Raw genomic sequence first — 15574 nt, 5'->3', positions numbered from 1 at the left:
GGGGAGGGGTGAGAGGAAGGGGGAGAAGGGGTAGAGAGGGAGAGAGAGAAAAAGAGGGAGGGAGAGGGGGGGAGAAAGAGAGGGAGGGGGGTGAGAGAGGGAATGAGACAGAGGGAGGGGAGAAAGAGATAGGGAGGGAGAGATAAAAAGAGGGAGGGGGAGAGAGAGAGGGGGGAGATAGAGGTGGAGAGGGAGGGGGTAGAGAGAGAGAGGGAGAGGGAAGGTGAGAGAAAGAGAAGGAAAGAGAGAAAGGGAGGGAGAGTGGGGGAGAGGGAGAAAGAGAGGGGGAGTGAAAGAGGGAGGATGAGAGGGAAGGAGAAAGAGGGGAGAGAGAGAGAAAGGGAGGAAGAGAGAGAGATGGGGGGAGAGAGAGGGAGGAGAGGGGGGGAAGGGAAGAGAAAGGGAGAGGAAGAGGGGGTGAGGGAGAGGAAGAGAAGGGGGGAGAGGGAGAGGAAGAGGGGTGAGAGAGAGGAAGGGGGGAGAGAGAGAGGGGGGAGAGAGGGAGGGGGGAGAGAGAGAGGGGGGAGAGAGGAAGGGGGGAGAGAGGGAGGGGGGAGAGAGAGGGATGCGGGAAGGGAGAGATAGAGAGGGGAGAGGGTGAGAGAGAGAGAGGGGTGAGAGAGAGAGGGGGGAGAGAGGGGGGTGAGAGAGGGAGACGGGAAGGGAGAGATAGAGAGGGGAGGAGAGGGAGAACGAGGACTTCCAACACCAAAATTATATAATATCACTTATCATGAGGTCATATAAAACACAATAGAGATTTGGTGTTATTTCATAAAAATTTTTTAAGCACTTCAGCTCAGATTTTACCCTCTTCATGACAGGACATTTTTTGCAGTTCGGCTCTGCACTACTTTAACTGGCAATTGCACAGTCTTGCAATGCTGTATGTAAACAAAATTTCTATAATTTTTTTCCCAACAATAGAGCTTATTATTGTTATATTTCTTTTAGTGATATTTGATCACTGCTGGGTTATTTAACTAAACCCCCCCACCCCAAAATTTAGAAAAAAAACCCCAATACTTTCTACTTTCTGCAACAAAATATCCTGTCTGGTAAAGAAAAATCCCAATAAGCGTATATTGACTGGTTTGCGTGAAAGTTTTACTGTCTACAAACTATAATATGGATACTGGAATTTTTATTTATTTATGTTTTTTATACTAGTAATGATGGTGATCAGCGACTTATAGTGGGACTGTGGTAGTGTGACGGGCAATCTGACACTAGCTGACGCTGAGGGGAACCGATTAACTGCCACTGACATCCTCACTGAAACGAATACAGTGATCAGTGATAATATTATACACTGTCACTGTACTAAGGACACTGGCTGGGAAGGGGATAACATCAAGGCTGATCAAGAGGTTAAATATGTGCCCATCAATGTTTACTGTGTGGTGTTTCACTAAGCAATTTGCTGGTTTTTACTCCCTGCTTTGCAGGGAGTAAAAACCAGAACATCACTGCTCTATGAAGAGAGCTCTGTGTTTACCAACACAAGGCTCTCACCTGTCATTCGCTGAGACAATCAGCAGGTCCCAGCCATAAATCTTTGGAGGAGAGGAGAGTTACAGAGGAAGGAGCGGAGTCCTCCAGCAGCGCAGAGTATTTCAATAGAAGAGAGTTATAGAGGAAGGAGCGGAGTCCTCCAGCAGCGCAGAGTATTTCAGGAGAGGAGAGTTATAGAGGAAGGAGCGGAGTCCTCCAGCAGCGCAGAGTATTTCAGGAGAGGAGAGTTACAGAGGAAGGAGCGGAGTCCTCCAGCAGCGCAGAGTATTTCAATAGAAGAGAGTTATAGAGGAAGGAGCGGAGTCCTCCAGCAGTGCAGAGTATTTCAGGAGAGGAGAGTTATAGAGGAAGGAGCGGAGTCCTCCAGCAGCGCAGAGTATTTCAGGAGAGGAGAGTTATAGAGGAAGGAGCGGAGTCCTCCAGCAGCGCAGAGTATTTCAGGAGAGGAGAGTTATAGAGGAAGGAGCGGAGTCCTCCAGCAGTGCAGAGTATTTCAGGAGAGGAGTTATAGAGGAAGGAGAGGAGTCCTCCAGCAGTGCAGAGTATTTCAGGAGAGGAGAGCTATAGAGGAAGGTGCGGAGTCCTCCAGCAGTGCAGAGTATTTCAGGAGAGGAGTTATAGAGGAAGGAGCGGAGTCCTCCAGCAGCGCAGAGTATTTCAGGAGAGGAGAGTTATAGAGGAAGGAGCGGAGTCCTCCAGCAGTGCAGAGTATTTCAGGAGAGGAGAGCTATAGAGGAAGGTGCGGAGTCCTCCAGCAGTGCAGAGTATTTCAGGAGAGGAGTTATAGAGGAAGGAGCGGAGTCCTCCAGCAGCACAGAGTATTTCAGGAGAGGAGTTATAGAGGAAGGAGCGGAGTCCTCCAGCAGCGCAGAGTATTTCAGGAGAGGAGAGTTATAGAGGAAGGAGCGGAGTCCTCCAGCAGAGCAGAGTATTTCAGGAGAGGAGTTATAGAGGAAGGAGCGGAGTTCTCCAGCAGTGCAGAGTATTTCAGGAGAGGAGTTATAGAGGAAGGAGCGGAGTCCTCCAGCAGTGCAGAGTATTTCAGGAGAGGAGAGCTATAGAGGAAGGTGCGGAGTCCTCCAGCAGTGCAGAGTATTTCAGGAGAGGAGTTATAGAGGAAGGAGCGGAGTCCTCCAGCAGCGCAGAGTATTTCAGGAGAGGAGAGTTATAGAGGAAGGAGCGGAGTCCTCCAGCAGTGCAGAGTATTTCAGGAGAGGAGAGCTATAGAGGAAGGTGCGGAGTCCTCCAGCAGTGCAGAGTATTTCAGGAGAGGAGTTATAGAGGAAGGAGCGGAGTCCTCCAGCAGCACAGAGTATTTCAGGAGAGGAGTTATAGAGGAAGGAGCGGAGTCCTCCAGCAGCGCAGAGTATTTCAGGAGAGGAGAGTTATAGAGGAAGGAGCGGAGTCCTCCAGCAGAGCAGAGTATTTCAGGAGAGGAGTTATAGAGGAAGGAGCGGAGTTCTCCAGCAGTGCAGAGTATTTCAGGAGAGGAGTTATAGAGGAAGGAGCGGAGTTCTCCAGCAGTGCAGAGTATTTCAGGAGAGGAGTTATAGAGGAAGGAGCGGAGTCCTCCAGCAGCGCAGAGTATTTCAGGAGAGGAGTTATAGAGGAAGGAGCGGAGTCCTCCAGCAGTGCAGAGTATTTCAGGAGAGGAGAGTTATAGAGGAAGGAGCGGAGTCCTCCAGCAGCGCAGAGTATTTCAGGAGAGGAGAGTTATAGAGGAAGGAGCGGAGTCCTCCAGCAGTGCAGAGTATTTCAGGAGATGAGTTATAGAGGAAGGAGCGGAGTCCTCCGGCAGAGCAGAGTATTTCAGGAGATGAGTTATAGAGGAAGGAGCGGAGTCCTCCAGCAGAGCAGAGTATTTCAGGAGAGGAGAGTTATAGAGGAAGGAGCGGAGTCCTCCAGCAGTGCAGAGTATTTCAGGAGAGGAGTTATAGAGGAAGGAGCGGAGTCCTCCAGCAGAGCAGAGTATTTCAGGAGAGGAGAGTTATAGAGGAAGGAGCGGAGTCCTCCAGCAGTGCAGAGTATTTCAGGAGAGGAGTTATAGAGGAAGGAGCGGAGTCCTCCAGCAGCGCAGAGTATTTCAGGAGAGAGGAGTTATAGAGGAAGGAGCGGAGGCCTCCAGCAGCGCAGAGTATTTCAGGAGAGGAGTTATAGAGGAAGGAGCGGAGTCCTCCAGCAGAGCAGAGTATTTCAGGAGATGAGTTATAGAGGAAGGAGCGGAGTCCTCCAGCAGTGCAGAGTATTTCAGGAGATGAGTTATAGAGGAAGGAGCGGAGTCCTCCAGCAGAGCAGAGTATTTCAGGAGAGGAGAGTTATAGAGGAAGGAGCGGAGTCCTCCAGCAGTGCAGAGTATTTCAGGAGAGGAGAGTTATAGAGGAAGGAGCGGAGTCCTCCAGCAGAGCAGAGTATTTCAGGAGAGGAGAGTTATAGAGGAAGGAGCGGAGTCCTCCAGCAGTGCAGAGTATTTCAGGAGAGGAGTTATAGAGGAAGGAGCGGAGTCCTCCAGCAGCGCAGAGTATTTCAGGAGAGAGGAGTTATAGAGGAAGGAGCGGAGTCCTCCAGCAGAGCAGAGTATTTCAGGAGATGAGTTATAGAGGAAGGAGCGGAGTCCTCCAGCAGTGCAGAGTATTTCAGGAGATGAGTTATAGAGGAAGGAGCGGAGTCCTCCAGCAGTGCAGAGTATTTCAGGAGAGGAGTTATAGAGGAAGGAGCGGAGGCCTCCAGCAGTGCAGAGTATTTCAGGAGAGGAGAGTTATAGAGGAAGGAGCGGAGTCCTCCAGCAGTGCAGAGTATTTCAGGAGAGGAGAGTTACAGAGGAAGGAGCGGAGTCCTCCAGCAGCGCAGAGTATTTCAGGAGAGGAGTTATAGAGGAAGGAGCGGAGTCCTCCAGCAGTGCAGAGTATTTCAGGAGAGGAGTTATAGAGGAAGGAGCGCAGTCCTCCAGCAGTGCAGAGTATTTCAGGAGAGAGGAGTTATAGAGGAAGGAGCGGAGTCCTCCAGCAGTGCAGAGTATTTCAGGAGTGATGTATGACGTCATATGACATTTCTGAATACATTGTACAGAGATACTTCTTTGGTAATCAGAGCTGCAAAATGATATTCAGGAAGCAAAACACATTTCCAGGTTTTATTCTAGAGGACAGAGATGTGTTTTCGGTGACACAGAATAGTCTCTCCGGTGGTGGCTGCACTGTAGTAACCTCCATCCCTCCGGCCTCCATCTTCTTCTCATCTGGTTGAGGTTCTCATGTGAAGTCTGTTTCCTCCATGCGGTCACACAAACCCTGAGGGGGGAGGGGGGGATGATGACATGGACACATGTCCCTGGTCTGCGGTGATGTCACTGCTTGCTGTGCGATGGCACGAAGGGGGATCAGAGGACTGCGGTGATCCCTCTGCTGGATGAACCCTGAAATAAAAACATTTCACAATACGAATCGTTCCCCACGGATCACATACACTCTCTGGCCGCGTCTATTCGGGTCGGAAGGCTTTGACTGTTTATTTATTTTTACTTTTTGTTTACAATTTTATTCTAATTTTATCCTCTGCAAAAAAAAAATCTGATCAATTCCTAATTGGACAATTTATACATTTCCGGGATTGTATGGGATTTGCTATACAATAAATCAGGCATGTCCAAAGTCCGGCCCGCGGGCCAATTGCGGCCCGCGTTCCGGACTGAAACGGCCCCACAGGTGAGCTACCCAAATATATAACTTACGGCCCCCGGTAGTGATTCCCTGAAAGCTACTGAGGACTCCAGCGATCTCTTGACATCATCAGCTGGCGCAGGAAGGAGAGCCCAAATCTCGCGACGTCCGAGATCTCGTGAGATTTGGGCTTTCCTTCTCTGTGTGCCGGCTGATGACGTCAATTCCCGCTCGACAGATCCCTGGAATCCCCAGTGGCGTTCGCAGAATCACTAGTGGAGGGCCGTAAGTTATATATTGGGCAGCTCATATGTGGGGTCCGCAACGTGGGCCGAGGGATTCCAGGTGGTGCGCAGGGAATTACTACTGGGGCTACCATTCACCATTATTTACTATGTCTGCAGTCTCTGGTCATCTCCTGTACTATGTCTGCAGTCTCTGGTCATCTCCTGTACTATGTCCGCAGTCTCTGGTCATCTCCTGTACTATGTCCGCAGTCTCTGGTCATCTCCTGTACTGTGTCCGCAGTCTCTGGTCATCTCCTGTACTGTGTCCGCAGTCTCTGGTCATCTCCTGCACTGTGTACGCAGTCTCTGGTCATCTCCTGTACTGTGTCCGCAGTCTCTGGTCATCTCCTGTACTGTGTCCGCAGTCTCTGGTCATCTCCTGTACTGTGTCCGCAGTCTCTGGTCATCTCCTGTACTGTGTCCGCAGTCTCTGGTCATCTCCTGTAGTATGTCCGCAGTCTCTGGTCATCTCCTCTACTATGTCCGCAGTCTCTGGTCATCTCCTGTACTGTGTCCGCAGTCTCTGGTCATCTCCTCTACTATGTCCGCAGTCTCTGGTCATCTCCTGTACTGTGTCCGCAGTCTCTGGTCATCTCCTGTAGTATGTCCGCAGTCTCTGGTCATCTCCTGTACTGTGTCCGCAGTCTCTGGTCATCCCCTGTACTGTGTCCGCAGTCTCTGGTCATCTCCTGTACTGTGTCCGCAGTCTCTGGTCATCTCCTGTACTGTGTCCGCAGTCTCTGGTCATCTCCTGTACTGTGTCCGCAGTCTCTGGTCATCTCCTGTACTGTGTCTGCAGTCCATTGGTTCAGAATTTTTTTTCCTTTTTTTCGCCTCTAAAACCTAGGTGCGTCTTATGGTCAGGTGCGTCTTATGGAGTGAAAAATACGGTATCAATTTGGGCTATAATGGATTGGTGCTCAGGATCGCTTGACGTCATCAGACAGTGCAAGGAGAAACAAAGCCCAAATCTCGCGACCTCCGAGATCTCGCGAGATTTGGGCTTTCTTTCTCCCTGTGCTGGCAGAGTGATTTAACACCTGTTTAGATTTGTCATCCAAGTCACAAAATGAAAAGTATGCCGTTTTCAATAAACTTTTGCATAAAATAGTTCATTTGCATTTAATGTTAATGGTTCATCAGAATGTCGGGCAAAATGGTCGGCCCTCGCACATGTTCACTTCATCAAATCTGGCACTCTTCAAAAAAAGTTTGGACACCCCTGCAATAAATGAAACGTTCGATCATTAGTGAGCGTTGTTATAGTCTGCAGGGGCGTCCCTAGGGTTGGTGTCACCCAACGCAATAACACTTGGTGACACCCCCTTCGAGGATCCTCGCAGAATGGATCCGATTGGACTCCATTATGTTCTATCCGCAGATCCGATCCATCTTGCGGGGATCATCGGCTTGCTTTACAACTTTACGTGGAGCGGATCCGGTGTCACCCCATGTGGTAGGTGTCACCCGGTGCGGCGCGCACCTGCCTAGGGATGCCTCTGCATCTATGACAAAAGTCCATCGAGTTCAACCAACAATCGTTTTCTTTTTAATCAGAACTGTCATCCGAATTGTTTTTTGTTCCTATTAAATGCAGCTCGCTGAGTGCCGTGTCAGTGTAACACTTCCAGATACACGGCTCCAAAACATGAAAGGAAGACTTTGTAATCAGAGTCTAGCATCAAGTCCATGAACCTCCTGGGATATTGATCTGGTCAGGTAAGTAGCAGAGGGGGTTGTTCATCAGTTTCAGCTGCTTTGGTGGTAATGAAATTAACAACAGGTGCACTAGGTGGGCAACAATGAGACAACCCCCAAAACAGGAATGGTTTTACAGGTAGAGGCCACTGACAGTTTTTTGCCTACTCATCTTTTCTGACTGTCTTTCACTAGTTTTGCATTTGGCTAGGGTCAGTGTCACTACTGGTAGCATGAGGCCATACCTGGACCCTACAGAGGTTGCACAGGCAGTCCAACTCCTCCAGGATGGCACATCAATACCTGCCATTGCCAGAAGGTTTGCTGTGTCTCCCAGCACAGTCTCAAGATCATGGAGGAGATTCCAGGAGACAAGATCATGGAGGAGATTCCAGGAGACAAGAGCATGGAGGAGATTCCAGGAGACAGGCAGTTCCTCTAGGAGAGCTGGACAGGGAAAAGTTAAAGGTCGAATTTCAAAATCAAGGGTGGTGCCATCGGAATAAAAAATGCACAAAATTTCTGATTTTCTAAAGAAATTTTGTTCAGGATATGACTTAGGGAATGGCCTGCTTTATTGCCGAAACTTCATTGGAGAAGCTGAAGTTAGAAGCTGATTGGCTGCCATGCTCAGCTGCGCCAGATTCTGAATGGTCCAGTTTTAATAAATCCCCCCATAGCGTTGTGCCATATCATGTTGTGTTATATCATGTTGTGTTATGTCATGTTGTGTTATGTCATGTTGTGTTATGTCATGTGGTGTTATGTCATGTTGTGTTATGTCATGTTGTGTTATGTCATGTGGTGTTATGTCATGTGGTGTTATGTCATGTTGTGTTATATGATGTTGTGTTATGTCATGTTGTGTTATGTCATGTTGTGTTATATGATGTTGTGTTATGTCATGTTGTGTTATGTCATGTTGTGTTATGTCATGTTGTGTTATGTCATGTTGTGTTATATCATGTTGTGTTATGTCATGTTGTGTTATGTCATGTTGTGTTATGTCATGTTGTGTTATGTCATGTTGTGTTATGTCATGTTGTGTTATGTCACGTCGCAGTGTCTTGTCATGTTGTTTTGTTATGTTGTGTCACATTGCATTGTGTTGTACCGTGTCATGGAGTGTTGTGTCATGTTGTGTTATTTGTTGTGTCCTGTTTTGTTACTGTGTCATGGTGTGGTGTTATGTCATGTTGTATCATTTCTTTATATGTTTTGTTGTGTTATGTCATGCTATGTGGTATTGTGTTGTGTTATGTAGTGTTATGTTGTATCATGTCCTGTCATGCTACGTTGTATTGTCTTGTGACATGAATTGTTGTGGTATGTTGTGTTATGTTATGCTATTTTGTATTGTGTTGTGTTATGTCATGTTGTGTTATGTTGTACTGTGTTTTGGTATGTAGTGTCGTGTCATGTCGTATTATATTATGCTATGTTGTGTTATGTCATGTCCTGTCACATTATGCCATGCTACGTCGTGTTGTATTGTGTTGTGTCATGTCATGTTGCATTGTGTTATGTTATGTTGTGTCGTATTGTGTTGTGTCATGTAATGTCGTGTCGTATTGTGTTGTGTCATGTCATGTCGTATTGTGTTGTGTCATGTCATGTCGTATTGTGTTGCATCGTGTCATGTCGTATTGTGTTGTGTCATGTAATGTCGTGTCGTATTGTGTTGCATCATGTCATGTCGTATTGTGTTGCATCGTGTCATGTCGTATTGTGTTGTGTCATGTAATGTCGTGTCGTATTGTGTTGTGTCATGTCATGTCGTATTGTGTTGTGTCATATTGTGTTGCGTTGTTTAGTGTCATGTTGTGTCGTGTCATGCCATGTTATATTGTGTTGCATCGTGTCATGTCATGTCGTATTGTGTTGCATCATGTCGTGTCGTATTGTGTTGCATCGCATCGTGTCGTATTGTGTTGTGTGATATTGTGTTGCGTTGTGTAGTGTCATGTCATGTTATCTTGTGTTGCATCGTGTCGTGTCATATTGTGTTGCGTCGTGTCGTATTGTGTTGTGTCGTATTGTGTTACGTCGTGTCGTATTGTGTTACGTTGTGTCATGTTATGTCATTTTATATTGTGTTGCATCGTGTCATGTCGTGTCATATTGTGTTGCGTTGTGTCGTATTGTGTTGCGTCGTGTCGTATTGTGTTGCATTGTGTCGTATTGTGTTGCGTCGAGTCGTATTGTGTTGCGTTGTGTCGTATTGTGTTACGTCGTGTCGTATTGTGTTACGTCGTGTCGTATTGTGTTGCGTCGTGTCGTATTGTGTTGCATTGTGTCGTATTGTGTTGCATTGTGTTGTATTGTGTTGCGTCGAGTCGTATTGTGTTGCGTTGTGTCGTATTGTGTTGCATCGTGTCGTATTGTGTTGCGTCGTGTCGTATTGTGTTGCGTCGAGTCGTATTGTGTTGCGTTGTGTCGTATTGTGTTACGTCGTGTCGTATTGTGTTGCGTCGTGTCGTATTGTGTTGCGTCGTGTCGTATTGTGTTGCGTCGAGTCGTATTGTGTTGCGTCGTGTCGTATTGTGTTGCGTCGTGTCGTATTGTGTTGCGTCGTGTCGTATTGTGTTACGTCGAGTCGTATTGTATTGCGTCGTGTCGTATTGTGTTACGTTGTGTCGTATTGTGTTGCGTCGAGTCGTATTGTGTTGCGTCGAGTCGTATTGTGTTGCGTCGAGTCGTATTGTGTTGCGTCGTGTCGTATTGTGTTGCGTCGTGTCGTATTGTGTTGCGTCGTGTCGTATTGTGTTGCGTCGAGTCGTATTGTGTTGCGTCGAGTCGTGTTGCGTCGTGTCGTATTGTGTTGCATTGTGTCGTATTGTGTTGCATTGTGTCGTATTGTGTTGCGTCGAGTCGTATTGTGTTGCGTCGTGTCGTATTGTATGGTGTCACATCGTGCAGGTGTAGAATATTTGCAGACTCCCCAGCTTGCTGTGAGCTGTGGCTGGACTGGTGTATCACGTTCTATGGCGGCTCTCCAGAATCACCAATCCCAGCTCTGTGGCTGGTGTCAGCCGAGGTAACAAGTGGGACGATAATTCCAGACGCCCCGGACCCCCCACTTTATAGCAGCCTGCGGTTTCCTCCCAGAGGAAGTGGCCCTCACAGCCGCTCTGGATTAACTCTTCCTGTGACTGAACTGAGGGCCGCACGCCTTATAAATTCCACATGGGGCTCACAACTCGCTGAAGGTGCCCATGGAGTGTTAGTGCCGCCAACAAATCCCCTCCTTCTCCTATTATCTAATATTATCAGATGCACTGATTGTCATGGATGAGTTACGTTGTTACGAGATACAAAGTGACAATCCCACCTGCAATCTCCTGTGCGGATCAGAGCCGACACCCTGTGACATTGTAACCAGAAAAAATCATTCCGCATAATTTGTATATTGCTTGATGACGTCACACTGACCCACCAATCAGAGCGGAGACCGGAGATCTCATTATGAAAGAAGAAAAGCAAATCTAACAAATGAAATATCGAATTACATAAGAACAGATCTAGGGGGGTGCTGGAGTGGGGGCTGTGTGCCCCCAGATTTTAGCTGTGCCCCCCTCAAGGTCTCTGAGAGTGCATCCACTAATCCACGAGACAGTCTGATGCAGACAGTTGATGTAAGGGGACACTCTGATGGGGGATGGGGATATCTGATGTAAGGGGGCACTCTGATGGGGGATGGGGATATCTGATGTAAGGGGCACTCTGATGGGGGATGGGGACACCTGATGTAAGGGGCACTCTGATGGGGGATGGGGACACCTGATGTAAGGGGGCACTCTAATGGGGGCACCTGATGTAAGGGGCACTCTGATGGGGGATGGGGACATCTGGTGTAAGGGGGCACTCTGATGGGAGATGGGGACATCTGGTGTAAGGGGGCACTCTGATGGGGGCACCTGATGTAAGGGGCACTCTGATGGGGGATGGGGACATCTGGTGTAAGGGGGCAATCTGATGGGGGATGGGGACACCTGATGTACGAGGCACTCTGATGGGGAATGGGGACACCTGGTGTAAGGGGGCACTCTGATGGGGGATGGGGACACCTGATGTAAGGGGAACTCTGATGGGGGATGGGGACACCTGATGTAAGGGGCACTCTGATGGGGGAAGGGGACATCTGATGTAAAGGGGCACTCTGATGGGGGAAGGGGACATCTGATGTAAAGGGGCACTCTGATGGGAACCTGATGTAAACTGGAACTCTGATGGGGACCTGGATGTAAGGTGGGCTCAGATGGGAACCTAGATGTGAAGGGGGGTTCTTGAGATGGACTCTGATGGGGACTGTGATGTAAGGTGGGAACTTGATGGGTACCTGAAATAAAGGGGGCCTCTGTTGAGGACTCCTGATATAAAGGGGTCTCTGATAGCACAATCTGATATAAGGGGGCACAGGTTCTTTTTCTTCCCCCTGAGCCTAATGCATACAAGTGTGACACTGTGTGAAAGCCTGGCAGTGACTCCCACAGTGTTGACATGACTCCCCCTGACTTTTATATTACTGCACCCAGAGATGCGGCCCAGCATGAGAATGGTATAAATGATTAGAATTAGAAGGATACATGTGATTAGAAGCTTCAATGAAGACGAGATCCCAGATTCTGTGTAGTTAAAAAGAAAAAAAGTTATTTAGATCTGCAAAAATATAATAAATCTCATTTATCAACATGTAATATATTTGTTTCATTCATTATTTAGTAATAATTGTAGATACAAAATACTGTAAACCATTTCCAAATATCGTTATCGTGAGAGGATCTGATTGGATCTGCACCTGATGATCAATGAAGAGTTCACAGGTGTGGTCACTACTCCACCCACGGGTGTGGTCACTACTCCACCCACGGGTGTGATCACTACTCCACCCACGGGTGTGATCACTACTCCACCCACGGGTGTGATCACTGCTCCACCCACAGTTGTGGTCACTGCTCCATCCACAGGTGTGGTCACTACTCCACCCACAGGTGTGATCACTACTCCACCCACAGGTGTGATCACTACTCCACCCAACGGGTGTGGTCACTGCTCCATCCACAGGTGTGATCATTACTCCACCCACAGGTGTTTTCACTACTCCACCCACAGGTGCGGTCTCTACTCCATCCACAGGTGCGGTCTCTACTCCGCCCACAGGTGTGATCACTACTCCACCCAATGGGTGTGGTCACTGCTCCGTCCACAGGTGTAATCACTACTTCACCCACAGGTGTTTTCACTACTCCACCCACAGGTGTGGTCACTGCTCCACCCACAGGTGTTTTCACTACTCCACCCACAGGTGCGGTCTCTACTCCCTCCACAGGTGCGTTCTCTACTCCGTCCACAGGTGCAGTCTCTACTCCGTCCACAGGTGCGGTCTCTACTCCGTCCACAGGTGTGGCCACTACTCTGTCCACAGGTGCGATCACTACTCCGCCCACAGGTGCAGTCACTACTCCGCCCACAGTTGCGGTCACTACTCCATCCATAGGTGTGGTCACTACTCCATCCACAGGTGTAGTCACTACTCCATGAACAGGTGTGGTAACAACTCCGCCCACAGGTGTAGTCACTACTCCACCCACAGGTGTGGTCACTACTCCATCCACAGGTGTGGTAACAACTCCGCCCACAGGTGTGATCACTACTCCATCGACAGGTGTGACAGCTACTCCACCCACAGGTGTGATCAAAACTCCGCCCACAGGTGTGATCAAAACTCCGCCCACAGGTGTGATCACTACTCCATCCACAGGTGTGATCACTACTTCGCCCACCGGTGTAGTCACTACTCCTTCCACAGATATGGTCACTACTCCACCCACAGGAGTGATAACTACTCCACCCACAGATGTGATCACTACTCTGCCGACAGGTGTGATCACTACTCCGCCCATCGGTGTAGTCACTGATCCTTCACAGGTGTGATCGCTACTCCGCCCACAGGTGTGATAACTACTCCACCCACAGGTGTGATAACTACTCCACCCACAGGTGTGATCACTACTCCACCCACAGATGTGATCACTACTCTGCCGACAGGTGTGATCACTACTCCGCCCATCGGTGTAGTCACTGATCCTTCACAGGTGTGATCGCTACTCCACCCACAGGTGTGATAACTTCTCCACCCACAGGTGTGATATCTACTCCACCCACAGGAGTGATATCTACTCCACCCACAGGTGTGATCACTGCTCCACCCACAGGTGTGATCACTAGAGATGAGCGAATTTTTCAAAAATTCGATTCGGCTGATTCGGCGAATTCCAGGAAGAAATTCGATTCGATGCGAATTAATTCGCTACGAAGTTAACTTATAAAAAGGGTTTCTAGGCTTCAGAGAGCCTTTAAATTAGTGCAGAACACTGTACCTTTAATTTAAATGCCCTTGGAGATGAGGAAGGAGAAGGAGAAGGAGAAGGATGAGAAGAAGGAGAAGGATGAGAAGAAGGAGAAGGAGAAGGAGGAGAAGGAGAAGGAGGAGAAGGAGAAGGATGAGAAGAAGGAGAAGGAGAAGGATGAGAAGAAGGAGAAGGATGAGAAGAAGGAGAAGGATGAGAAGAAGGAGAAGGAGAAGGATGAGAAGAAGGACAGTTCTGTGACAGTTTCTGTCTATTTCTGACAGTTCTGGGACATTCACTCCATACAGCGGTTGAAACATTGTATCTATTTGTTTCCATAAATGACATTCTGCAGATACACTTAGAGGAGCTCTGCAGATACACTTAGAGGAGCTCTGCAGATACACTTAGAGGAGCTCTGCAGATACACTTAGAGGAGCTCTGCACATACACTTTTTGCCGGCTTGGAATTATTCTTATTTTCATCCTACTTCTTCTTCCTCATCCTCATCCTCTTCTTCTTCTTATGAGGATGAGGATGAAGAAGTAGAAGAAGAAGAAGAAGTAGGATGAAAATAAGAATTCCAAACCGGCAAAAAGTGTATGTGCAGAGTTCCTCTATTTCTGACAGTTCTCTGACAGCTTCTTCACATGTACAGCGGTTGAAACATCTGTATCCTAAATGGAAACTAATAGATACAATGTTTCAACCGCTGTACATGTGTTCCTTCTGTCAGAGAACTGTCAGAAATAGCGGAGCTCTCTGCAGGGACACTTTTGCCGGCTGATCGGGAAAAATCCGATTCGCGCACCCGAAGTAGGCAAATATTCGGATTCGACGCGAATCGAATTTTTCCTGAAATTCGTATCGAATTCCGGTTCGCCTGGTTCGATTCGCTCATCTCTAGTGATCACTATTTCACAAATAGGTGTGGTCACTGTCCCACGTGTCAGGAAAGTTAACCACAACTGATGTAATATATAGCAGAGTGTGCACATGAAGGGGTGTGGAGTAGAGTTTGTAGAACAGCGTATTGTACAGCGCTGAGCAAACCCTTTGGCGCTATATAAACTCGATGTAATAATAATAACAGGTTGTATAGAGTGCTGCAGCCCAGTGTATGGAATGTACAGCATAACATATAGAGTGCAGTGGTCCCTAGAATATTTTTGTTACAGCAGGTTGTACATTGTACAGAAGCTCAGTGTATGTAATATACAGCATAGCATACAGAGTGCAATGGGTCACAGTATTTCTGGTACAGCAGGTTGCACAGAGTGCAGCAGCCTAGAGTATGTAATGTACAGCATAATGTATGGAGCGCAGTAGTGGTTTGTAGAATTTTGTCTAGCAGCTTGTACTGAGCACAGCAGCTCAAAGTATTAATGTACAGCATAATGTATAGAGTGCAGTGGTCCAGAGCAGGTAATGTATAGCATAACATACAGAGTGCAGGGGTCCAGAGTAGGTAATGTACAGCATAACGTATAGAGTGCAGGGCTCCAGAGCAGGTAATGTACAGCATAACATATAGGGTGCAGTAGTCCAGAGTAGGTAATGTACAGCATAACGTATAAAGTGCAGGGGTCCAGAGTAGGTAATGTACAGCATAACGTATAGAGTGCAGTGGTTCAGAGCAGGTAATGTACAGCATAACGTATAGGGTGCAGTGGTTCAGAGCAGGTAATGTACAGCATAACGTAGAGGGTGCAGTGGACCAGAGTAGGTAATGTACAGCATAACGTAGAGTGCAGGGGTCCAGAATAGGTAATGTACAGCATAACGTATAGAGTACAGGGGTCCAGACTAGGTAATGTACAGCATAACGTATAGGGTGCTGTGGTCCAGAATAGGTAATGTACAGTATAATGTATAGGGTACAGGGGTCTAGAGTAGGTAATGTGCAGCATAACATATAGGGTGCCATGGTTCAGAGCAGGTAACGTACAGCATAACGTATAGAGTACAGGGGTCCAGAGTAGGTAATGTACAGCATAACGTATAGGGTGCAGGGGTCCAGAGTAGGTAATGTACAGCATAAAGTATAGAGTGCAGGGGTCCAGAGTA

The 15574-nt window shown here is 47.9% G+C and overlaps 1 long non-coding RNA gene across 1 annotated transcript; it reads right to left on the bottom strand.

Moving 5' to 3' along the window:
- Nucleotides 1-4631: 4631 nt before the first annotated feature.
- On the bottom strand, nt 4632-10545 carry LOC149437062 (uncharacterized). Its single transcript, XR_016308191.1, has 2 exons — nt 10488-10545; nt 4632-4927 (listed from the first exon to the last, which is right to left on the bottom strand). It is a non-coding gene; the product is annotated as an uncharacterized LOC149437062 (long non-coding RNA).
- Nucleotides 10546-15574: the final 5029 nt, after the last annotated feature.

Source organism: Staurois parvus, unplaced genomic scaffold (genome assembly GCF_062004578.1).
Source record: "Staurois parvus isolate SC_StPar_1 unplaced genomic scaffold, SC_StPar_1.0 ptg001320l, whole genome shotgun sequence".
In the NCBI taxonomy this organism is placed as follows: Eukaryota; Metazoa; Chordata; class Amphibia; order Anura; family Ranidae; genus Staurois; species Staurois parvus.
This window is presented reverse-complemented; position numbering and strand designations above follow the sequence as displayed.